General features: G+C 37.0%; 1 protein-coding gene and 1 pseudogene across 2 annotated transcripts in view; both read left to right on the top strand.

Moving 5' to 3' along the window:
- IQCM (IQ motif containing M) overlaps positions 1–27,525 on the top strand; it is a 522,295-nt gene that overhangs the window by 316,129 nt on the left and 178,641 nt on the right. The window lies entirely within an intron of this gene.
- LOC140511929 (nuclear nucleic acid-binding protein C1D pseudogene) lies at positions 3,373–6,498 on the top strand (annotated as a pseudogene).

Here is a 27,525-nt window from a genome sequence, read left to right as displayed (position 1 = left end):
CAGAACTGGGTTGATGGGCACACTCAAAGAATCATTGTAAATGGTTCAATGTCAAAGTGGTAGGGAAATCTTTCATTTCTCTCTTTTCTATTCTTAGAGATTTTGCTTAGCTCTGCTGTTTCCCATTTTTTATTACTGATTTAGATAAAGTCACATATGATATGGTCTTCAATACAAAGCAGGATACAAAAGGATCTAGGCAATATAATCTAGAATATTGAGATGAATTTAATAAGATAAAATTGAATAGGGATAAATGTAACTTCTTGCACTTAGGTATAAAAAAATCAATTTCATGAGCACAGTACAGGAAAAGCATAGACAGACTGCAATTTGGAAAAAGGTCTTAGGGTTCAGCAGACTGCAAATATTCAAACTCACTATGAATCCACAGGATGGTATGTCAACCAGAAAAGTTAATGCAATTAAGAGGGAAAAAGCTTTCAGCAACAGAGAGGTAATCACCTCTTATTGGACCTCATATGGAATATAGTATTTGGTTTTGGGTACCATAATTTAAGGAGCATATTGAGAAACTAGAGAGTATTCAGAGAAGGACGGCTCTAGGATGGTGAAGATGAGTTGGAAGAAGAGAGCACATTTAACCTAGAGACAACATTCAGGGTGAGGGGAGGAAGGAACATGATTGTTGAAGTTTTTGAAGATTTGTCATGTGGAAGAGTACCTAGGGTAGTTCTGTTTGACCCAAGAGGCCAATGTCAGGAGTGATGTCTTACAGTTGAAAAGAAGAAAATTCAAGTTTGATTTCAGTAGAAGATTGGAATGGGCTACCTAGGGGACATGGTGGGTTTTTTCCTTGGAGTGACCATTTTTTTTCTGGTATATTATGGTCAAATTCCTTTTATCTTTGTATGGAGTGGACTAGATGTCTGCTAATGTGCTTCTAAAACCTTAAATTTCTGATTCTGTACTAAAAAGATCCCTTTGTTCTTGAAGCGCAAAGAACCTGGATCTAAAATAGAAATTTTCAGGTATATATATGAAAATACATATAGATACCATACCAATGCTGTATTTGATGGATTATTAGATTATACTATATTACATATTATTATAATATAACATGATATGGTATGATATGATATTACACAATAATAGATTAGATTAGATTAAATTAAATATACATGTGTGCATATGTAAGTATATATGTTCACACATATATGAAAATATAAAAATTATTGTTCAGTCATATCTGATTCTTTGTGACCCCATGGACCATCTCATGCCAGTGTTGTCATGGGGTGTTCTTGGCAAAGATATTGGAGTGATTTGCCATTTGGTTCTGCAGTGGATTAAGGCAAACAGGTTAAGTGATTTGCCCATTACGTAGTAAATGTCTGAGGCTGGATTGAATTGAGGTGTATCTAATTCCAATCCCAGTACGCTATCCATTGAGTCACCTAACTGTCTATATGTTATGTAATATGTATATGTGTATAGGCATGCAATACATATATGTATATAAATGCACATACATGTGTACAGATATGCACAAACGTATTCTCAACTGTGTGTACAATATATGTGTATATACATTTGTAAAATATGTATATACTTGTGCATCTAGAGTATATATGTGTATATGTATATCCATTCACACACATATATGTATATGCACACAACATTTGAAAAAAATTGATTATCAATCACTTTAGAATAGCGAGTCCTTAACCTGTGGTCCAGTCCCTGGATAAATTACATGATGTCCGTGAAGTTGGATGGGCAAAAATTATATCTTTATTTTCATTAACTTCTAACTGAGATTTAGCATTTCTTTCAATTATTTGAAAGCATTGTTCTGAGAAAGATTCCCTGGGCTTTGCCAGACTGCCTAAAGGGTTCACAATACAAAGAGATTAAGAACCCTCACTTTAGAACACTGATTTTCATTAATATTAAGCCAATATTTATTAACCACCTTCTATATGCCAGACACTGTCCCAGAGGCTGATGGTGCAAATACGAAAAGGAAACTTTCCTTGTTCACAAAGAGCTTCCATTTGATTGGGGGCAGGAGTGCAAAAGAGCATCGATTCAAAATAGATGCAAAGTACATACAAAATAATTTAGGGAGGGCAATGCTAGCAAGTGGATTGGTATAGGAAGTTGTGCTTGAGTTGAGTCTTGAAGTTAATGGATTCAAAGAGGGAAGATGAAGGAGGGAGGGCATTCTAAGGACAATCAAACAGCATTTGAGAAGGTATAAAGACAAGAGATGAAATGTTATCCATAGGGACCATCTAAGAGGCCCGTTTGTTGAGGAAACTACTGTAAGCTTGGATTTTGAGCCCAACTCCAAGGGGTTTTTAAACATAAGTGTTTTTATCTCAGAAAAAATAGAGAACTACTGGTGCTTTTGAGCATGAAAATAGTATGATCATACCTGGTAATTAGGTGGGACATAGAGTGCCAGGCCTGGAGTCCTGAAGACTGATCTTCCTGAGTTCAAATCTGGTCTCAGACACATAGCAGCTGTGTGACCTTGGGCAAGTCACTTAACCCTGTTTGCCTCAGTTTCCTCATCTGTCAAATGAGCTGTAAAAAGAAATGACAAACCACCCCACTACCTTTGCCAAGAAAACCCCAAGTGGGGTCACAAAATGTAGGACATGATTGAACAACAAACACTTGAACTTTATGAACGTCAGCCTTCCTGTGCAGAAGGAGATAGATTGGTTTGGGGAGAGACCTGGTCGATTGTTACTGTTCTCCCCCTTGTTTATTATAGGAACATTTCACAGTTTATTAACCTTCTCATAGTTGGTGACTGATTTTAGTCGTCCCAAAGCAAACCTTTGTTTAATGCAAACTCAGTAATACCCATTCTCTCTCAAGCTGGATTTTTAGAAGAGTCTATATTAGGATTTTCCTTTAATCAAAATCAAGTTTGTGAATAATAAAAGAAAAGAATGTTTTCTACATGTCATTAAAATACCTTGAATGCTGGACATTAATGTAGCTACTACATTTAAAAATATTTCTATAAATGATAATTCCAGTTCTAATATTGGAAGCATGTATATATTTGCATATATATGGACACGTTTGTAGATACATATAAGCACATATGTTTATACAGATACCTTTGTGTGTATGTACACATCCATGCTATATGTGATAAGCACAATACATACATGTATGCAAAAACTCGTATGCAAATATATACATATATGTCTATATGTTTGTGTGCACATATATGCGTGTATGTAAATCTATATGTACATAAAATATACATATTCTCCAGTAAACATCTGTATATATATATATATATATATATATATATGTGTGTGTGTGTGTGTGTGTGTGTATATGTATATATATGTAAGTATTTTTAAACTGAGCTGTCCTTGAGCCCATAATACTTGACAACAAAGCAGGTCAATTTCTTAAACAACAGTATTTCATTCAGTACCTTGGTGGTTGTAATTAACGTTTCTGTTTAGTTCTAATTATAGTTTTTGTATCGCAGCCATTATGCTAATAGTGTTATTCCCGTAGTATGTGAGATTGCATTCATTATCACTGGTGAATTAAACCTTTATTAAAGAAAAATTCCCGCAGGCCTCATTCTGGAGTTAAGTAATTATTCATTTGGTTTTATCCTAGCAATTAGCTTATATACTGTAGCACTCATTATTGAGTTTCTATACCTCACTGAATGAGATTAACTCACCATGGTAAATAAATGCCTAACAGCTCCCAGGCTCCCAATGTGTTGCTTTTTAAGCATATTATTATATAACAAAATAAGGAATCAGAAAGCTTTGAAGCTGCATTCTGGCTTCCTACAAATAAATGTTCTTGCTGGGAAGACACTATGCTGGACACTTTGGACTTAATTCAGAAACAAACAAACAAAAAAATAGACTGCTGAAGCCCTCCGAAGCTTAGCTCACCTCTGTGGGTGGGTATTTTTCTTTGTTGAGTTCTATTCCATTCCTCATTTGCTTGTTGAGTTGTATTGCTGGGCCCACTTTGAAGCTGATAAAAACCTATTTCAATAACCTCGATAGGGAGCATCCAAACATTTCCCACTTCCAAATTCATTTGGAGAATCATTCATTAGAAGTTTGGCTTCTCAGTTTAGCAAGTATCTCCAAGTCTTATGTTTGGCCTTTCTACTCACATAACTGTTCTACCCATCAGTTGACCAGCCCACACACCTCTTTGCCTGATTTCCCAAAAGGCCATAATTCAATGCAAGTGAATGCAACTGCCTTTGTGGAAGTGGCTTTTGCCAGCTTTGGCTTTCTCTAGAATTATTTTAGCTACTGTGATTCTGCATTTTCTGGTCATTCTAGAGATGCTCATTTACCAGCTTCCTTGAGATTGAACCTACGAACCTTCAAGTCCATTCTGTTCAAAGCACTTATTTATTACCTACTGTGTACGAAGTACTATGCTAGACACTCTCTGCACTTCTCTTCCATCTGAATCTGAATACCTTGGGGGATAAGAAGGAAAGGAAGTAACATAAATGTTGCTATTTTGGCAGTCATGGCTTAGTTTTTGTTAAATTGCATCTGGAAAAATGCCAGGAATAACTTTCTTCAATTTGTCTCAGTAATTCTATTCTGGACTTGGAGCTGGAATTGAAATGAACCTGGGTGTTTCATAATTTGCCTATCTCCAATCCCCAGCCTAACCCAAATTTATTTTCTAAAAATGAGCAGTGACTTCAGAAAAGGTTTTTTATCATCTCTAAATGAACCTGCTCATTTCAACATAACTACCCTTTAATGTCTGCTTTACAGTTGGGCAACTTGACTGTTTGGGTTTCATTAGCAAATAGCAACAAGGCAAACTATGGCTCCCGTGCTGAGTGTTTGGGGAACAGACAGACTGGGCTTCATACGGTAAATTGTGAGGGGATTTTTTGTCCTTATATAAAACCAGTAGAGAGGTAGTAAGTACTGATGCAGCACAAACAAAACACATTTCAAATGTGTTGATGCTATCCAAGTACTCAAGTACCAAGTTAAAAATATCCACCTGCTCTAGCTCGTGGCACCTTGTACTTGGAAGCTTTGCATGTTATTACCACTCATTGTGGTTTTATGGAAAGAGCACAGTCATAGCAATGAGGAGACCTGGGGTCAAGTGTCAATTCTCCTTCTAATTATGTGATTGAAGGCAAGCCCCTGGAACTATTTTTTAATCCCTCAAATGAGGGGATTGAACTAGATCAGCATTATCCATGATTTTTCTGTGGTTGATCACAGGATAAGAAATTTGTATATATGGATATAAGGTGTCTAAAAAATAAAGATTAAGAATGCACCAAGATCATGGCCAACTTCTCCTGGATGAGTGAGTGCCAGATGAGTTAGTATGGCAGAAGAAGATGTTAGTGGGGAAGATTATTCAAAAGAAATTCTTGACTATCTGTCAATGTTTGAAAATTCCCTTCATTCTGGGGATGAAATGCTAAATACCATGATGTCAGGCTTTAGAAATGATTTATCATAAAAGTTGAACCCACTTGAACAAACCATGATGAATTTAGTTTCTACTTATTCATTGAATTCAATGTTTTGGGTTTACTTCGTCACTCAAGGAGTTAATCCCAAGGAACATCCAGTAAAGCAGGAAATAGAATAAGAATATATATGAACAGAGTCAAAGAAATTACAGATAAGAAAATGGCTGCCAAACTGGATAAAGGAGCTGCTTTAAAATTTATAAGAAATACTGTCTGGGAAGTCAAACCAGAAAAAAGATCAGAGTCTTCAAATAAAGAAAAAAGGAAAAAGTGAAAAAAATGCACCAAGACTTTTCAGGTAATTTTACCATTACAATGACCTCTTCATCAAAGTCTTGCCAGCATGTTATTGGGTGACACAGGGTATTTGCAGCAGGCAGGTGGCTAGTCCTTACTGGCCAGCTAATGAATATAGTCTGGCTTTTAAAATAGATTAATATATATGTATCACTTTGTTCAAGCACATATTCCTTCTAGGGATATCTAAGGATGCAGGATTTAGAACTGTAAGAGGTCTCACAGCCCATCTATTCTAGTGTACTTATTTTGTAGATAAGAAAACCAAGGGCCACAGAGCTGATGTGATTGTCCAAGGTTTTAAGAAGGTCACAAGATCATAAATGGCCTTTGACTCCCAAATCAATGCTCTGTCTCTTCTACCAAGCTTCCATTCCTCTTCATCTCCCACAGCTTATGTCTACATTTTTCATAAGTCTTCAGGAGAGATCTAGCCAAGTGTGCTGGAGGTCTTCTTGGTCTTCTAATGCTACAAAGTACCATTGCAGATTTTGAGATGTTCATCTGTTCATTTGTTCTCATTATATGACTAACAATGTCCTTTGGATATCTTTTACATCACTTTGTTTGTAAAGGTAACTCACTGTTTGTAATATGTGGCACCTTATTTACTACGTTTCTTTAACCCAGGTGAGTAATCTACAATTTTGATTTTTCAGAGGTTGTTGTATCCCATGATTTAAGCCATATGACATCACTTGAAGGACTGAATTTGTTTTTGATCTGATTTTTATCAATGTAGCAAATTCCCAATGAGGAACTATTTCTATCAATGCAGATTGATACCACTGGTAAGATATTGGTGTTCAAGAATGTGTGTACATGGGGGATATAGAGGTGTCAGTGAACATCTTGGGATCATAAAAAATGCTATGTAATTTCTCCAAAGTGATTCAGTCTGCTCTTCCCCTCCTGTTCAATCTTAGATTCAGTTCTTTGTCCATTTCCAAGATATAGGTATTAGTATGGTTAAAAGTAATTCAATAGCATGTGTTCATCTAATTGTGTCATAGAATAAAAATTAAGCATTCAGTGGGACATTTATCTAACTGCGTGCTAGAAAATGAAAAAGAGCATTCTTTGTTCATTTAGGTCTTTTCAATGTACATTTTTAAGTTAGTCTCTTTTGATGGTTTGTAGATTTCATAGAACCCTGTAATATTCTGAGGTTTGATGGAATCAGTACATTGTCATCTATAAACAGAAGCATCTGAAGGACTTTGACAATTATAGGCAAGCCCTCTTCTATTTTGGGTCTGTACGTTGGACCTTGGAATATATTCCAAGACAATGTAGAATGCTTTTGATGGGAATGCTTCTCTCTGTTTTATACCTGGTTATTTGTTTGTTCATTTGTCTTTCATTCTTGAAGAGGACGAAAATGACATCACTATACTAGAGTCAAGTTTCAGTGTGTCTGACTGTGGCTGATCAGATCAATATGAGCTCAGAATGCTCTACCACAGGTTGGGCACAAATAGTCCATGTGAACATTTGGGTTGGATACTCTGAATTTGCACATCCTGCATTTCCTTTGAGCGGTCTCAAATCTGTTTTGCTCATAAAACACAGTACCTTCTCTAATGTGGGCATGCCAAGTTGGAAAGTCCTGTGCCAGTGTCTCCCATGTCACATAATCAGTTCCAGAATTCTTTTCTTTTTTAAATTTATTTATTTTTAGTTTTTAACATTCATTTCCAGAAGATTTTGAGTTTCAAATTTTCTTCCCATTTCTCCCTTCCCTCCAACCCCAAAAACCGTGCATTCTGATTACCCCTTCCTCCAATCTGCCCTCCTTTCTATCACACTCCTCCCTTCCCTTATCTCCATCTTCTCTCTTTTCTTGTAGGTCAAGATAGATTTCTATACCCTATTACCTGTATTTTTTATTTCCCAGTTGCATGAAAAAACAATTGTCAGCATTTGATCCTAAAATTTGGAGTTCCAACTTCTCTCCCTTCCTCTCTTCACATCTCTCCCCACTGAGAAGGCAAGCAATTCAATATAGGCTATAAATGTGTAATTTTGCAAAATTCTTTCATAATAGTCATGTTGTGAAAGACTAACTATATTTCCCTGCATCCTATCCCTCCCACCCCATTTATTCTATTCTCTTTTGACCTTGTTCCTCCCCTAAAGTGTTTACTTCTAATTGCTCCCTCCTCCCATTTGCCCTCCCTTCTATCATCCCCCCATCATCACTTTCCCCTTTCCTCCCTTCTTTCCTGTAGTGTTTCATACCAAATTGAGTGTGTGTGATTCTCTCTTTAAGCCAAATGTGATGAGAGTAAGCTTCACTTTTTCCCTCTCACCTCCCCCCTTTTCCCCTCCATTGAAAAAGCTTTTTCTTGCCTCTTTTATGAGAGATAATTTGCCCCATTCCATGTCTCCCTTTCTCCTCTCAATATATTCCTCTCTCACCTCTTAATTTTATTTTTTAAGTATCATCCCTTCCTATTCCACTCACCCTGTGCCATCTATCTATCTATCTATCTATCTATCTATCTATCTATCTATCTATCTATCTATCTATCTATCTATCTATCTATCTATGTGTGTATAATCTCTCCAACTACCCAAATACTGAGAAAAGTTTCAAGAGTTACAAATATCTTACCAAGTAGGAATGGAAGCTGTTCAACTTTATTAAGTCCCTTATGATTTTACTCACCTCTTGATTCTTATGTTTGAAAATCAGATTTTCTGTTCAGCTCTGGGCTTTTCATCAAGAATGTTTGAAAGTCCTCTATTTCATTGAATGACCATTTTTTTCCCCTGAAGTATTTTACTCAGTTTTGCTGGATAGGTCATTCTTGGTTTTAATCCTAGTTCCTTTGACTTCAGGAATATCATATTCCAAGTCCTTTGATCCCTTAATGTAGAAGCTGCAAGATCTTGTGTTATCCTGATTGTATTTCCACAATACTCAAATCGTTTCTTTCTGGCTGCTTGTAATATTTTCTCCTTGACCTGGGAACTCTGGAATTTGGCTACAATATTCCTAGGAGTTTTTCTTTTTGGATCCCTTTCAGGAGGTGATCTGTGGATTCGTTCAATATTTCTTTTACCCTCTGGTTCTGGAACATCAGGGCAGTTTTCCTTGATAACTTTGTGGAACATGATGTCTAGGCTCTTATTTTGATCATGGCTTTCAGGTAGACCTATAATTTTTACATTGTCTCTCCTGGATCTATTTTCCAGGTCAGTTGTTTTTCCAATGAGATATTTCACATTGTCTTTTATTTTTTCATACTTTTGGTTTTGTTTTGTAATTTCTTGGTTTCTCATAAAGTCATTAGCTTCTATCTGCTCCGTTATAATTTTTAAAGAACTATTTTCTTCAGTGAGTTTTTGAACCTCCTTTTCCATTTGGCTTATTCTGCTTTTTAAAGCATTCTTCCCCTCATTGGCTTTTTGGACCTTTTTTGCCATTTGAGTTAGTCTATTTTTAAAGGTGTTATTTTCTTGAGTATTTTTTGGGTCTTCTTTAGCAAGCTGTTGACTCACTTTGCATGATTTTATTGAGTTGCTATCATTTATCTTTCCAATTTTTCCTCCATATCTCTTACTTGATTTTCAAAATTGTTTTTGAGCTCTTCCATGGCCTGAGACCATTTCATATTTATTTTGGAGGTTTTGGATGCAGAAGCCTTGACTTTTATATCTTCCTCTGATGAAATGCATTGTTATTTTTCATGAAAAAGGTTGAAGAAAATACCTGTTCACCAAGAAAGTAACCTTCTACAGTCTTATTTTTTTCCATTTTTGAGCATTTTTACAGCCAGTTACTTGATTTTTGAGTCCTTTGTCAAGAGGGTGGTATACTCTAGGGACCTGTAAGTTCTCAGTTCCTCCAAGGTGGTACAATCAAGGGAGAGGAATTTATTCCTCTCCTGGTCTTCACTTTGTTCTGGGAGCAAACATAAACACTTTTCTGCCCAAGATCTGTGAGTAGAATTCCCTGTCCAGAACCTCCACCAGCCAGCGCTCCTCCTCACCCCAGCACCCCCACTCAGGGCTGAAACTCAGATCAGAGTTCGGCCCCCTCAGAGTCTTTAGGCTGAGGGCTACAAAAATAGACCCTGCCGCCATCTGACACCAGAGTTAGACCTCATTCCCTTCTCAGCCAAGTGAAAGAGCTTTCTCACTGACATTTGAAACTGTCTTTGGCATTTGTGGGTTGAGTAATCTGGGAACTGCAGTTGCTCCCTGTGATTCCACCCCCTGAGATCTACTCTGGTCCTGTTCCTGCTGTGCCATGTGGCCAAGGCTGGGCTGGGCTCTGTGGGATGCACTCTGTTTTGAGACCTGTGCAATAAACCTTTCCTATCAGCCTTTCAGGCTGCCTTGGGTTGGAAATCTCTTTCACTCTATCCTTTTGTGACTTCTGCTGCTCTAGAATTTGTTTAGAGTCACTTTTACAGGTATTTTGTGGGTTGTGGGGGTAGAGCTTTTACAGGTCTGTTTTTCTACTTTGGCTCTACCCCCAATTCCAGAATTCTTAATAGAGACCTTGAAAGCTTCTATTGCCTGTTCTGACCACTGTGTGAAAGTTTGCCTAAACACTGATAAAAGGTTTCATGGTTTCATGACCAAAACTGGTCTTAGAATTTGGAAGGCTTAGTCTGCCTCTGAGACATGCTAGTGAGGGGATCATTGATAAATCACTAACTGTCTCAGCACTCCACAATTGGTTGGTGGATTGTTGTCCTTCATTCTCAAAGAGGACCGCAATGACATCACCCTGATAAAGTGAAGTTTCAGTGTGTCTGACTGTGGTTGATCAGACCAGTACGAGCTTGGAATACTCTACCACAGATTGGGCACAGATAATCCATGTGAATATTTGGAGTGGTTACTCCAAATTTGTGCATCCTACATTTCCTTTGTGCTGTCTCAATTCTGCTTTGCTCATAGAACATAGGACCTTTTCTGATGTGGGCACATCATGTTGAGCGGGCTTGTGCCAGTGTATCCCATACCACACAGTCAAATTCAAAGTTCTTGAGAGAGGCCTTGAGAGTGTCCTTGTATTGTTTCTTCTTCTGATCCACCATGTGATTGCCTGCCTCATGTGAGTTCTCCATAACATAGTGTTTTTAGTAAGCATACATTTTGCATTTGAACAACATGGCCAGTTCATCAGAGTTCTGCTCTTTGAAGCAGAGTTTGAATGTTTGACAGTTCATCTCGAGCAAGGACTTCAGTGTCTGGTATTTTGTTCTGCCAGGTGATCTTCAGAATTTTCCTAAGACAGTTCAAATGGAAGTGATTCAGTTTCCTGGCATGGTGCTGGTAGACTCTATGTTTCACAGACATACAACAATGACGTCAGCACAATGGCTCTGTAGACCTTCAGTTTGGTAGCCAGTCTAATACCTCTTCTCTCCCAAACTTTTCTTTGGAATCTCCCAAACACTGAGCTAGCTCTGGCAATGCATGTGTCAACCTCATTGTCAATGTGTACATCCCTGGAAAGTACACTACTAAGGTAAGTGAACTTATCCACAGCATTCAAAACTTCTCCATTTGTTGTAACTGATGTTTCCATATATGGATGGTGGGGGGGAGGCTGATGGAGCACCTGTGTTTTCTTGGTGTTAATTATTAGGCCAAAATTAGCACAGAGAGCAGATAATTGATCCATACTTTGCTGAATCTCAGTTTCAGAAGCTGCATTGAGTGCACCATCATCTGCAAACAAAAAATCGTGTACCAACACTCCCTGCACTTTGGTCTTGGCTTGTAACCTTTTCAATTTGAAGAACTTACCATCAGTACAGTAGTTAACCTTGATGCCATGTTCATTCTCATTGAAAGCATTTGACAACATGACTAAAAACATCATGTAAAAGCATGGGAGCGAGCACACAGCTCTGTTTCACTCCATTGGTGACTGGGAAGGCACAAGAGCATTGTTCACTATCCAGAACCTCAGCAAACATGCCATCATGAAATTGACGTACAATACTGATGAACTTCTCTGGGCAACCAAATTTTGACATAATTTTCCCAAAGCCCTCATGACTAGCAGTGTCAAAGGCCTTAGTCAGATCTACGAATGTTGTGTGCAGACTTCTGTTCTGCTCCTGACTTTTCTCAAATGGTGTTTGCTGCCCAACAGCTCCACAGTACTCTTTAAGTCATGGTCTTAATTGCTGATTTACATTATTTGAAGGCATTTCCATACTGGGAACTATCTTATGGAACTGAAATCACAGGTTTGGACTAAATAAAAAAATTATTGCTAGTCAGAAGATCATTGAAGAAAATTACCTCTGTAATTGTACCTGGTAAGGAATTTTGTGTGATTTTAAACATGTAGTAGCTCTTAACCCTCCCTTGTGGCCCCCTGGAAAACTACCACAGGTTCAAATACTTTATATGAGTCAGCATCCTTTCCAAAGCATCATTTGCAATGCATATGTTTTCTTTGACTAGACAACCAAAGAATGTGTTAACTCAAACAACAACAACAACCACATCACTCATAGGCAATAAAAGTATAAGTGAAACAAGTGACATTTCCACCAGACACACATTCCTCATATGTAGGAAGCGTATGTGACTGGGGCACATACATGTCAGGGTACAAATGGAGTGAACATTTTTGGCCATTTATCAATTACATGTAAAAACAATTTTCGACATCTGTTTTTGAAAATTTTAAGTTCTAAATTCTCTCTCTCCTTCCCTCCTCTTCCTGACTCTTGGAGAAGACAAGCAATTTTCTATAGAATATACATCTGCAGTTATGTAAAATATATTTCCACATTAACCATGTTGCAAAAGAAAATGGCAAAATGCCTCAAGAGAATTAAAGAAAGTTAAAAAAGTATATTTTGATCTGCATTTAGACTACCATCATTTCTTTCTCTGGAAATGGATAGTATTTTCCATCATGGGCCCTTTGGAATTGTCTTGGATAATATTGCTCAGAATAGCTAAATCATTCATAGTTGATTGTCTTACAATTTTGCTCTTACTTTGTACAATGTTCTCCTGGTTCTGCTCACTTCCCTTTACTTCAATTCATACAAGTCTTCCCAAATTTTCTTCTTTTTGAAAGCATCCTGCTCACCATTTCTTATGGCATAATCGTATTCCATCATAATTATAAACCACAACTTATTCAATCATTCCCCATTAGATGGGCATCCTCTCAATTTCCATTTCTTTGCTTCACAAATAGAGCTCTAAATATTTTTGTACATACTGCTCCTTTTCCCTTTGATCTCTTTGGTATATAGACCTAGCGGTGGTATTGCTGTGTCTAAGGGTATATTTCCCTTTGGATATAGTTCCAAATTGCTCCCCGGAAGAGTTGGATCAGTTCAGAACTCCACCACAATGTATTAGTGTCCCAATTTTTCCACATTCTTTCCAATATTTGTCATTTTCCTCTTTCTATCATATGAGCCAATCTGATAGGTGTGAGATGGTACCTGAGAGTTGTTTTAATTTGCATTTTTCTAATCGCTAGTGATTTAGAGCATTTTCTTCATATGAATTTAGATATCACTGGAATTTCCAAATATGTTCCTCCTTCCTCTATTCCCTAGAGAATTATCCTTTTTCATAAAAAATAAAAGAGAGAAAAAATGCAGTTCAGCCAAACTGACTGGCACATCAATCAAGCTTGATACTATTATGGAATGTCCTACATACTTAGTCCCCAAACTATGCAAAAAAAAAAATAGAGAGTATTGTATATCTTCCTCCCCTTTCAGGGGTCAAGTTTGATTGTTATAATTTATAAAGCATTCAGTTTTTTTATTGTTGCTCTTTACATTTTCATGGTTGTAGTCATAGTGTATTTTTTCTATTTCCATTTGCTTGCATGTAAATCTTTTACTTCATGGAAAACTTCCTATTTTTCTTCACATTATTTCTTCAGTGGCATAATATTCCATTATATTCATACACCATATTTTTAGCTATTTCCAAATTGATGGACATCAGCCATTTCCAGTTCTTTGCTACTACACAAAGTGCTGCTCTAAATATTTTTATTTTTATAAGACTTTTTTCTCTTTGTCACTGACTTCCTTATGCATATGTTTAAGCATGTACATTTAAGCATATTACTTTCCAAAGAAGTAGGTAATTCCTATGAAGATTTAAATAGGGGTTAAAATGTCTTGATAAGTGCCAATATCCGCAAAGTAACTTTTTTATGGTACTAAATACTATCCATGATTTGTTCTAGTCATTGATTGCTTCCTTTACTTGAAATATCTTGAAAATGATCCCTCAATGTTTTAAAAATAGGGACACCTTCAGGATGGATTTCCTCTGCTTATACTTTATCTGCTCCAGCTCTTCCCACCTTCATTTTCTTAAGTATTCACACTGCATATTGTTTATTGAGATATTAGAGTACAAATTTCATGTCATCAGAGATGGAAATAGATCAGTAGGGAAATGTAGATCTGTTTCACTCTTAGTCTACTTGTTATCCTTCCAGTTTCATCATAAATCTTCTTTGGAAGGTCTGACTTAGCTGGGTCTCATCCAAAGTTTTCTACCCTCATTTTCCCATCTACTACTTATTATTTTATTTTGTTTTGTTGTTTGAGATGGTAATACTTATGGTCGTCTACCTCCTCTACAACATTTTAAAAAGTGGTTTTATATCTTAAAGCATTCATCTTAGCTACCACATTTCTGTCTTTGACAAGGTGATCTTGTTTCCTGGTGAGGTTATTCCAGGGTCTTTCTGGCTTCATTTTAGAGATTGCTTTACAATTGGTTAAATTTATATAGAAAGGGATAATAATAGTAGTCTATATATTTTCTCTTATCAATTTTCCATTTTCCAGTGTCAGTAACTTCTTTCAACAGCATAGCTTAGAGCTACTGTTGTTCCCTTCTCCTTTTAAGCTTTTCTGCTCATTTGCTGTTGATTTTGATCTTTGCTTAAATTAATTGATAGTCCGACTGCCCCTCGATGCCGAATTTGGAAATTGTTTCCACTTCAGTATTCGTTTGTTTTTAGTTTGTGTTGTTTGTGCTTTCTGTATTCAGTCTCTTTTGACATCCTTCTGGAGTGAAGTATTGGTGATGTAGAGATCCTTTGAGTCTCCTGCATTTTAAGGAGGAACCCTATTCCAACATATTTTTGGCTACCCTCTCTTGCACTGATATTTTCATTTAAGTCACTAAAATATCCACATATACATTAACTTTTCTTGAAGATCTTTGCAAATATCTCATAGATTTCCTCTACTGCTTCTTCTCCTGCTTCATATATTTTCCTGCTTCATATATTGCTACAAAAATTGAATTTATTTTGAGGATTTTTTTTGCTTATTCTTATTATAAGCATTTCAAGATGAAATGAACTGTTTCCTAGTAAAATGTATACTACATTAAGAACTATTATATTTTTGTTGCTTTTATCTTTAGCAACTAAAGATTAAAAAAAATGTCTGACTTGAACTAGTTCCTTAATGACTGATTCTGGCTAGCCTTACCTGATACTTGGACAATTGCAATAAATGGTCTTCCTTCCAGTGGTCTTTTCTCATCTAACTCATTCTAGTTATTTCTGCCGTATTAATTTTCCAAATGCACAAGTACGATTGTGACTCTTCAGTGCTCACATGTATTCATTCAATAGTTCCATGTTGCCTCTCAAATAAAGTCCAAATGCTTTACCTTGACATTTAAGGAACTTTCATAATTGGTTCTAGTGTATTTTTCTAGTCATCTCTCACTACTATTACTCCTCCTCCTACCACTACTAGCTAACATTTGAATAGCTCTTGTTGTTATTCAGTCACTCAGTCATGTCCAACTTTTTGTGACCCCATGGTTCATAGCTGGTCAGTTCTTCTATCTTTTGCTATCTCTCAAAGTCTGTCCAAGCTCATGTTTGTTGTTTCCCTGACACCTCTATCTCATCCTCTGTTATCACTTTTTTCTTTTTCCTTCAGTCTTTCCCAACATAGCCCTTACTGTATGATAAGTGCTCTGTGATTATTATCTTATTTGATCTTCACAACAGCCTTGGGGGGTAGGTGCTATTATTATCTTCCCCATTTTATGGATGAGGAAACAAGTGAACAACGTTCAAGTGCCTTGTTCTAGCCATACAACTATTTTATGTGTACTCACGACACTCTAATTTATCTTGGGAGAAGGAATCTGATATATCTTAGTATCTTTCAAAGGGCCTAGCAAAATATTGCACAGCTTGTAGCATATTGAATGTAGTAGCATTTAACAAATCTCTGTTGAATTCAGTGAGTGACCTTCCATAAAAATCATTACTTTTCCCAAGTTCTTCAAACTATTCATCATGGTTCCAGATGCCAGTCCATCCTCGTTATCCTACTTGGGATTCTCTAATTTGTCAATATCTCTCCTAAAATATTGAATGAACACATCTTGAACTGATCTACACAGAGTACAATGAGGATACCACTTTTCTTGATGTGACCGCACTGCTTTCATTCCATCCTCTCATTATTAAATGAGCTAGTATATGTTAAGGAATTCTGTTAACTGTGTAGAGTATTATATAAAAGTAAGATGTGTACACATGTTCCATATAAATTTAATATTAACAACAATATTATTACTGATGAATAGGATAGGATTGCATCTTTAAAAAATGTCTTAGAGGGTATGACATATGATTAGCTTATATTAAGCTTGTGGTATTGCTTTCCCCTCTCCCCAGATCTTTTTATGTCACCAAACAGATAGACTGAAAACATTCTAACAAAGCTAACAGGTTCAAACTAAAAAAACAATATATTACCTTGTAACTATCCCTATTATATCACATTGATTTCAACTTATTGTGCTTGCAAGTTTGAACTCATACCTTTATCTGTTGAGTTAATCATCCTTCTCAGCTGTCATTTGTAGATCTGGCAGCCATGTCCTCCTCCAAATATTTATTAAAAATGTTGAAGAGGAAGGCCAGATATGAGCTCTGCAGAACAACACTGGAAGCAGTCATCCATAGTGACAAAGAACTAATAATTGGGACTCTCTAAGTGTGATCATTTAAACAGCTATAATTCCATCTAATCATATAACCATCCAGTTTTTATTGTACTGTCTTATCCATAAAGTCAGCTTGAAATGTTTTGTCATTTGCTTTGATGAAATCAAGGCACTTCATGTCCCTGGAATCTTCTTATCTACCAATGTTAAGAATCCCCGCAAAGGCTGTAGGACCTTAGACTTGGGAATGCAACTCTTATGTCATTCAGATCCATCTGTAGCCTACCTTGAGCAGGACCCAATGCAAGTGACTGATAAGAAGAGCCCTGTCATCAGATGCAAGAAAGGTAATGATGTAAAATAGCCTGAGAGACAAAAAGACATGAGTTCAAGTCTTGCATCTGATACATAATGGCTTTATGAACTTATGTAAGTTGTTTAACCATTTATTGTTCCAGGCAAATCTAAAACTTTCCCTCCTACTTTCCTTTAGGGAGAGACAGATTTTTTTTACCCAATTGAGTGTGTATGTTATTCTCTTTTTGAGACAAATCTGAAAGTAAGGTTCAAGAACTCCTGCCTACCTCTCCCATATTTCCCATCCTCTGTAAAAGTTCCTTTGTGCCTCTTTTAAGTGAGATAATTAACCCCATTCTATCTCTCTCTTACTCCTTATTTCAGTTCATTGTTCTTTCTCACCTCTAATTTTATTTTTTAGTTATCATCACAACATATTCAACTCATACCAGTGACCTTTGTCTATGTATACTCCTTCTGACTGCCCAAATAATGATGAAGGTCTTAGGAGTTGCGAGTATTATCTTCCCATGTAAGAATAGAAAATTTTAATTTTATTGAATTCCTTATGATCTCTCTTTCCTGTTTCCCTTATTATGCTTCTCTTGAGTTTTATATTTGAAAGTCAAATTTTCTTTTCAGCTCTGGTCTTTTCATCAGGAATGCTTGAAAGTTCTTTAATTCATTGAATATCCTTAGTTTTGCTGGGTAGGTAATTCTTGGTTGTAATCTTAAATCCTTTGCACTCTAGAATATAATATTTCAAGCCCTCTGATTATTTAATGTAGAAGCTACTAAATCTTGTGTGATCCCAACTATGACTCCATGATATTTGAATTGTTTCTTTCTGATTGCTTGCAGTATTTTCTCAACTTAAGCTCTGGAATTTGACTATAATATTCCTGGAAGTTTTCATTTTGGGATCTGTTTCAGAAGGTGATCAGTGGGTTTTTTCAATTTCTATTTTACCTTCTGCTTCTAAAATATCAAGATAATTTTCTTGGAAATTTCTTGAAAGATAATGTCTTGACTCTTTTTTTATTATGGTTTTTGGGTAATCCAATAATTCTTGAATTATCTCTCCTCAACCTATTTTTCCATACATTTTACATTTTCTTCTATTTTTCCATTCTTTTCACTTTGTTTTGTTGCTTCTTGATTTCTTATGACATCCTTAACTTTCTTCCTAATTTCAATTTTTAAAAAATTATTTTCCTCATTGAGTTTTTGTACTTCCTCTTTTATTTGGTCAATTCTACTTTTTAAGGAGTTCTTTTCTTCAGTGAATTTTTGTAAACTTTTTCCATTATTTAATTCTGATTTTTAAGGAGTTTTCTTCTTTGAATTTTTGTATGCCTTTTTCCATTTAGACAGTTTTTAATCCATTTTTCTCTTCGTTGGTTCTTGTGCCTCTTTTACCACTACTATTACTATTACTTTTATCATTACTATTCTGGTTTTTTAGGTGTTATCTTTTTTCAGTATTTTTTTTTGTGCTTCTCTTACCCAGATGTTGACTCTTTTTTCATTTTTTTCTTCCATCACTGTCATTTTTCATTTCTTTCCCCAATTTTTCTTCTACCTCTTTTATTTTGTTTTTAAAATTCTTTTTGAATTCTCCTAGGACATGAGACTAATTCCCATTTTTCTTCAAGGCTTTGACTTTAGCAGTTTTGATTTTGTTGTCTTCTTCTGAGTTTGTGTTCTGATCTGTCCTGTCACCATAGTAACTTTCTATGATCAGGATTGTTTTTTGTTGTTTGCCCATTTTCCCATCCTATTTCTTTGTTTTTAGATTTATATTAAAATTGGGCTCTGTTCCCAGGGTGGTGGAGGCACTGTTCCAAGCTTCAAGTTTTTTTCACAACTGTTTTTAGTGCTAATTCTGGGGGTCTGTAAGCTATCAGTTTTTCTAAGGAATATAGTCTAAGGAGAGATATGTTTACGAGTCTCATGGCCTGTGAGTGACCACAAGAATTCTTTTCCACCCTGGAACTGTAACCAGGGTCTCTACTCCCGTGTGGCCACAAGCTCTGATGTGCTAGTGCTCCTCTTTTCCCTGGGACTAGGACTTGGATCTGAGTATGGGTAATGTAACAGAATCCTGCACCTACTGATATCAAAGCTACTTCTGTAATCTTCTGACTAGTTGACCAATCCCCTTTCCATCTGTGTGCTCAGAGCTCTGGAAGCAGCTCCTGCCTGCCACTGATTCAGACCCTCCCAAAACCTTCTGCTGATTTCTTGTGGCATGACTTGTACTGCTGCAGTCCATTCTCACTTTGGTGTAACAGATCTTTTTTGTTAACCTTCAAAGTTGTCTTGGGTTGGAAAATTGTTTCATTCCACCGTTTTATGGATTCTGCTGTTCCAGATTTTGTTTTGAGGCATTATTTAAAATTGTTTTGAGGAGAATTCAGTAGACTTCATGCAAGTCCCTTCCTTTTCTCCACCATCTTGGCTTTACTCCCACAAACTTTAAAACAACAAAGAAGTATGAGTTGTTCTTAAAATGACATTTTTGTAACAAATAGTTGATGCTACCATCTTTCTCACCTTGGTTAAAGGCTGTAATAACAATTATATTCTTGAGACATCATTGCATTTCCTTGGCAGAGATCCAAGCAGCTACCCTTTTTCTTCATATAAATCATGGCAAGTATAACATAAATTTTGACACTTGTATTTCCAGCTTGGTGACCTCTGTAGATTGACTTTCATCACAGGTATGATCCAATTGATGCATTTATGAGGAGTTCAAATGGAGTTCAAATGAGAAGGATGTATATCACTGTGCCCACAGATAAGGATATACCTGACTTTGAGGAAAAAGAGTAAGTGCTAATAAATAGAAGGCTTTGGAAAGGCTTATGGATTGGCACATGAGCTGTGCCTTGAAGGAAGCTAGGGATTCTAAGAGGGAGAAAGAAAGGGATATTGAATTCCCAGCACAGGGGAGAGCCTGTGCAAAGCCTTGGAGGTAGGAGATGGAATGTTTTGTATGGCATCAGAGGTAGTCCTATTTGGCTAGAAAGTAGAACATGAAAGGGAGTAATATAATAAAGTTTGAGAAAACAAAAAATAAATTCAATTTTATGCCTTTATAGCTTCTACTTCCCCTCAGTGACCACATCCTATCCTAAAACTGTGTTCACTTTGCGTTTTCCTATTTGCAGCACTAATATCCTGCAGGTCTAATCTTTGTATTTACCTCTTTTCATCTGGAAACCTGCAGTGTTGTTAGACGTCAGTATCTTTGATAGTTGAAACATTCCCTTAGGTTTGCCCTCATTTTATTTACAAATAAACAGGGACAGTAAAGAATTCCAGAAGGTTTGAAAATTCTCACTTGATGCCACCACTGAGGGAAACATGTGACTCATCCTGATGTTGTCTCTGAGGGGCCACCCCTCTGAAATTCAAGCCCTGTCTCAAAGTAGCATGATTATGAGCCTGTTAAAGGGAATGCAACCCATTGTGACTACTGGGGTGATTTTCCTCTTTTACTTAGGAACCTCTTCTCAGCTAGCATGATGTTATTTTTTTCCAAACAGATTGAACATCTGCTATGACAATTGTAATTATTCTTTTATGTCCATTATGATTTTTAATTTGGATTCTCAGCTGAAACACCATATTTGCTAGAAGTTACCTGATCAAAGTGTTATAGGCGCCCTTTTGAGAAGGATGAGTTCATTCTTTGGGGTAACCAAATAAAAAACCTTATGCTTAGAAAGGAGACATGAGAGAATATAATGCAGTACTCAAGGGCTCACAATTTACCCATCACCATTTCATAACCAATTGTTCCTCCTGGTCCCCAGGGATTAAAAATATGGTTTCCATGGTAATCCTAGATTCTGTAAATGCTCATCCTTTTCCGAAATGGATAGTAAATTGTTGGAATAGATAAATGACCTGTCTTCTAGCCAGGATGAAACTTTAGTGCTATACAAAATAGAAATATACCACCTGTGCAAAAATAGACTAGTCTAGAGAACTATAATAAGTTCAAAGTCTGTGGAATCACGACCCCATGATTGCTAGTGTTAACAAAAGCTTGTTCCTTAATTACCAGCATTGCATTCAGCTTCTGTTTCTTTCCCAAGCCCAATTATGGCTAATGGCAGATGTACTGTTGTTTATGGCAGTTCTCTTTATTTTTATTTTTAAAATAAATTTTTATTGATGCCTTTTGTTTTAACACTGTAGCCAATTTGGGATACGTTTCCTCTTTTTTTCTTTGCCCCTGGAACTGAATAAAGCAAAAACAACTGATATGCTCACTGCATTGGATAATGTATGTGACATTGGGCTCCTGTAGTTCTCTTACCCCAGTAGGATGTAAGATATGTTCCATCAGCTCTTTTCTGCGACTAGGATTGCTTATTATGATAATTCTTAATTTGGCTTTCTTTTCCTGTACTTTTTATTCATAATATATTATGAAAGAATGTTAGATTTGGAGTTAGTAAACCCAGTTTCATATCCCAGTTCCTCTGATTACCACATGTGTGATTTCAGGCAAGCCATTTCACATCTGTAGGTGTCAATTCCCTCATCTATAAAGTGGATATTTTCTTCCTTCATTAGAATGTGAGCTTCTTGAGGACAGCAACTATCTTTGCCTCTCTTTATATCCCAAGCACACTGAACAGTGACTGACCCTCAGTAAGTGATTACAAAATGCTATTCAGGTTGACTGAGTAGATAACCTCTGAGATCCCTTTCAAATCTTAAATCTATGATTCCATGACAATTATTATAGGTACTTCACATATTATTCTAGTCCTATAGGTTTCTGCATCAGTTGATGGAATAAATCTTCCCATGTTTCTATGAATTTTTCACATTCATCATTTCTTACCATACAATAATATTCCATGACATTCATATGCACAGTTTCTTCAGAAATTCTGTACTCAACAGCAACTCACTTTGTTTCTTTCCATTGTTTAGTCATGTCTGACTCTTTTCTTGGCAAAGATACTGGAGTGTTTTGCCATTTCCTTCTCCAGTAGTTTGCAACTAAAGAGTGTCTGAGGTTGGATTTGAACTCAGGTCTTCCTGACTCCTGGCCCAAAGCTCTATCCACTGAGCCACCTAGTTGTCTCCTTTGTTTCTAGTTCTTTGCTGTCACAAGAAATGATTCTATGAATATTTTGGCATACAGTGAGTCTTTTTTTTTTTTTTGTCTTTGACCTCATTAGGGATGTCAACCCAGTTGTGACACTACTATATCAAAAGGTAAGAAAAGTTTTGGAAACTTTTCCAGCATAATTGTGATTTGTTTCCCAGAATGGCTAGATCTATTCGCAGTTCCATGAACAGTATATTAGTGTGCCTACTTTTCCATAACCTATCTACCATTGTTTTCATTTGTTCCTTTTTCAGTACTTGCATTGAGTTTGCTAGTATTGATTTAATGGACTAGGTTTATGTATTCAATGGATACCACTTGGTCTTCAAATTGTCCTGCTGTACAAAACGAATCCACGTATATGACTAGGCCTTGGCTTGTTAGTTGAGGCATCTAGTGAGTCATTATGCGTATTTTTATAATACTCTCCTTAACATTCTCAAACTAACATCCCCCACCAATGAGATTGTCAAGGTTAGAATAAAAGAATAGTGTGAGGGAGCATATTTACCTCTTCCTCCTGGGCTTCAATTGTATCCTAGCAGATAGATCAGTGCCTCCCCATTTTCTGCAGCTAAGATTGATATGTACTTCTTCAGAGGCTAGCAGGCTTTCTGCGCCCGACTTTTAAAGCTGATTCCAGAGTGATTCAGTGGTATTGAATTTTGCTCTGTGCAAGCCACTGTGTCAGGTCTGCTTTGAGAATCATATGTAGTTATCTTTATATCTTGTAGGGGTTTTAACCTAGAATGGTTTGGTATATATATTTTGGTAGACAGTGTTCATTCAGAACACTCCTCCTCCACCCTCTTTGGCACTATTATTTCTATGATAAATAAGATATCTTCTAAGAAGGGGGAGGAAAGTAAGAGAAGAAAAAGAATAAGGAGGAAGGGGAGGAAGAGGGGGAGAAAAAACAAGAGGAGAAATGGAGGAGAGTGGGGGGGAGGGAGAGAGAGAAGGGAGGGAGTCAAGTGAAAGGGAGAATGAACAAATTTAAAAATAGTTATCAACATTTCAATACATTGCTTTGGTCATCAGGAAATAAGTGTCAGTATAGATTACTGATTTTGATGTTGTAAAGGGATAGGGACTGGAGCTGTGAACACTTAACTGAGGAAACTACCTCTACCAACACAAGATAATAAGCATTTATTAAGAGCTTACTATGTGCCGGGCAACATGCTAAATGGGGGTACAAAGAAAGCCAAAAGATAGTCATTGCTCTCAAGAAGATTACAATTTAATGGGGGAAGTCATTGTACAAAAAGAGGCTGAAAAATGGAGACTGGGTGAGGTTGGAGTAAGGTGCCTGATAGGGCATGATGCAGAAGTCCAGAGGAATGTGACTCATGCTCCAATAAAAAGATGGCTGTGTGTGTGTGTGTGTGTGTGTGTGAGTGTGTATGTGTAATGTTGGGCCAGAGAATACTTAGGAGGTGTGAGTTCCAGGGCACCTTCTTGGCCACTTATAGATTTGTAGAGTTGCCTTAAGTACTGAAAAGTTACAGGACTTAGCTAGAGTCCACACAGTCAGTAGACTTGAATCCAGGTCATCTTGGCTCCAAGGCTAGCTTTCTATCCACTTTGCCATGCAGTCTTTCATTGCTCAAAGTCATAAAAGCATGAGGAAATTTGTGTTGGTCCTTGCAGGTGGGGATAAAGCTACCATGACTTCTTCCCATATCTTTTGATCACTGGCTTTTCCACATGGACACCAAGCCAGCTAGGCTGAGTTACTAAGGTCTTTCTAGGATAGCAGTGGTAGCCCTGACTGGTTAGGTCTCTCACCTCCCAGCAGGAGTCTGTTTGCCTATCCTTGCATTGTCTTCAGCAGCCCTTTTCAGGGAGCCCCATTCAACCTTTGGGGGATACTCAATTCTTTGGTTCATCAGATCATAGATACAGAGCTGATAGGGAGCTCAGAGGTCATCTAGACCATTTATTATTATATTATATTATTATTATTGTCACTATTATATATTATTATATACCATTTATGAGGTGAGAAATTTGAGAATTAGAGACTTAGAAATTTGAGACTTAACCTTAGAGAGGTTCAGGCAGGGTCACGTGGCTAGGAAGTGTGAGAGGATAGATAGGAATCCAAGTCTAAGTGATTCCAAGTCTTCTGTCTTGTCCATTCTGATAGGATAGAACATTAGCTTAAGTCAGAATAGTTCGCACTTACACAGCACTTGATGGTTTGGAAAACATTTTCCATGTCATTTCCACAACAAGCCTATGAGGTGGGAACTTTTATTATGCCCCTTTTACAGATGAGGCGAAGAGTTCCAGAGTGGCTCTTACTCTTACTGTGTGGCTATGAACAAATGATTTTATCTTTCTGATCTTTCATTTCTTCTCTAAAATAATGCTAAGACTTAACCTATCTGCCATTTATTGTGAAGAAAATACTTACTAAACTTTGAGAGGTTTATAGAAATGAGCTGCCAATTGAAAAACATACCCCTTTTATACCTTAAAAATATCTTAAACATCAAATTCTGTGTGAGTACAATTGGCCTTGACAGGAGCATAACTAGGTTTTGTCAGGTTAGTGAGCCCTCAGATACATGCTTAGAACAGTCAGAAATATGATTTGTATAAAACAGAATTTCTGCTACTTTCCTCTTTTCTGTTTTGTTTTTTTTTTTTGGTTGTTGCTATTCCAAGTTGCCAAATATCTCTCTGTTTCTCTGCAAAATGTGATTCTTAGGAGGACTCAGCCCTCTGTGCTTTGCATCTGACCTTGACTTTGGCTTCCCATAGATCAGGTGGTTATGAACAAGAACATTTTTTGCTTTTTTATGCTTCTATTTATAGATGGTTTCTGCTATTACTGACACAGAAAGGTGTTCTGAGATAAGGAGGGGTTTGTCTTCAGGGCAGCTAGGTGGTGAGAAGGATATAGTGCCTAGCCTGGAGTCAGGATGACTCCTTTTCCCGAGTTCAGATCTAACCTCAGACACTTACTGTCTGTGTGACCCTGGGCAAGTCACTTAACACCAGTTGCCCCAGTTTCCTCATATGTAAATGAGCTAGAGAAGGAAATGGCAAACCATGAGTATCTTTGCCAAGAAAACCCCAAATGAGGTCATGAAGTCAGACATAACTGAAAGAAACCAGCAACAAAAGTGTTTGGAAAGAAAGTTTGACCAGCAAAGGGAAGACAGAAAATTTTCTCTTTCTTAGTGGGAGAGGCAGTATAATACAGTGGAAAGACAATGGGCCTTAAAGTCAGGAAGAACTCAGTTCAAATCCTGCTTCTGACAGTTAGTAAGTGGGTAACTCTATCAAGTCTTTAACCTCTTCGAGGCTGACACATTTCTCTCTTAAGTTGTAGACCAATTTCTGAGCTAAATTGTCCAAGGCAAGTTTTACACTATTAGTTCTCCATACTAATGAAATCACAGGAGTCTGGATTTCTCTCCACCTCTCTCCTTCCCCCGCCAAAAAATATTTTTTAATTAATCTGGATGAGCACGAGCCCCATTTGTATGAAGTTGTTCCAAAGATTTGTTTTATTAGAACCAGATTTTTATCAGACTCATGATAGTTTTACAATCCATACACAGATCTGTTCTAATAACTCTCAGCCCCAGAACAACTGACTACCAAATGTCAACACACATTTATTAAGCACTTACTGTGCATTTATTACGTACTTACTGTGTGTTAGGCATGGTGCTAAGGGATTCCTATGGTAGGTCTAATAGGAATCATAAGTGACTTTTACAGAACGTTGCAAGGTTTGCCAAGCACTCTATTTGTTTCCGTCTCACTGTGAGTTAGGAACCCTAGGCATTGTCACCCTCATTTTCTAAATAAAGGAACTGAGGCATTAGTGACTTGACCATCAGGCTAAGTAAATACCAGAAGTAGAATTTAAACTCAGGGCTTCCCATCTTGAAACCCAGCACTCTATTAATGCATTTAAGTATGTTCATTCCTTCTGCCTATCTTTGGTAAGTACATACTTTGGACAAAATTGTGTCGTGTATAAAGGCAATGGAGTTTCTGATTTCTGGGAGTTTCCGACTCTGAGGCAACATAAAATTTGATTTCCTTCCCAGGGCAAAAAAAGCGTAATATTCAGAGATTTCACAGTCTAGAGGTACCTTTGTAGGAATCCTCTGTGGGGCATTATAGCAAGGTGGAAAGAACCCTGGACTTGATACTAGCAGAACAAGGTTCAAGTCTAAATTCTGACACTTAGTACCTCTCTGGCACTCAGTTTTCTGTGAAATGGGAGTGACAGAACTTGCAGTAACCACCTCAACAAGGTTGTTGTGAAAAAAATGTTTCCTACATATTGAATCACTACAACGATGGAAGTTAATGTGTTTAGGGTAAAAGGGGAAGGTAGAAGACTCTGAGCTTAGGGATCCCTCCTAAAACCACCATTTTTTCCAGTAACATTTCTTTGCATGTGCTTCCTGTCGGGGTATTTATATTCTCCATGAGTGACATCTTCCCAGCTTTCTTCTCACAGAGTTTTATCAGGAAGGGGGACTATTATTGTTATCCTACTTCCATTTCCTCCCTTTGCAGAAAGAAAAGTGGTAGCCACATGATACCCTATTGGACCAATGAGTATGGAATAATGCTTCAGAATATGGAGCACAGTCAGTTTCTTGGGGTATTTTGAAATGTCCTTGTACTATCTGAGCCAATACCATCATATGAGACATATGGGAACATTTTCAAGGCAGCAGGCTGGGATTCACATTCCCACGGCACTATAATCTAGCCGTGCTAGAAGTAAAATAACAACAGAAACTCTCCATCCACTTTTATTGTTATGAGTTACATTAGCCATTTAGGAGCCTCAATGGCTGCCTAGGGCACCTGAATGGAAAACTTGATTTAATCTGTGGTAGAGCATAATCCCAAGCCTCTAGTACTTTGCAGAAGATAATAGAAAACTGTATGGTTGATTTTATAAGGCATATACGTGTGTTTGTGCCCTATGAATCAATGCTCCAGTTCTGAGCCAAGTGTAAAAAGGTCCAAGATCTTTTAACCAATAACGATTCTAGAAGATTATGTGGTTTTCATTAGCACAGGGTACTCCTGGTATAGGAAGTATCTTCACCAATGCAGATCTAACCAGCTATGATTTAATCTATTTGTCCTGGGAAATTATTACCAGTTGTGATTTATTGCATAAGTTCAATGGTATTACCAGCTATGACTTAGGATAAAATTCCTAAAGAATTACTCAAGATATGTAGAGGCAGAGTAACTAGTCCAGAATAATAGTATTTGTAAATATCATAGGTAGGATAGGAAATCAAGTTATTTCTGACTACAAGTTTGATATTCT

This window comes from Notamacropus eugenii, chromosome 6 (assembly GCF_028372415.1).
Source record: "Notamacropus eugenii isolate mMacEug1 chromosome 6, mMacEug1.pri_v2, whole genome shotgun sequence".
Lineage (NCBI taxonomy): Eukaryota > Metazoa > Chordata > Mammalia > Diprotodontia > Macropodidae > Notamacropus > Notamacropus eugenii.
The sequence above is the reverse complement of the archived record's forward strand: the minus strand, read 5'-3'. Positions and strand labels throughout refer to the sequence as shown.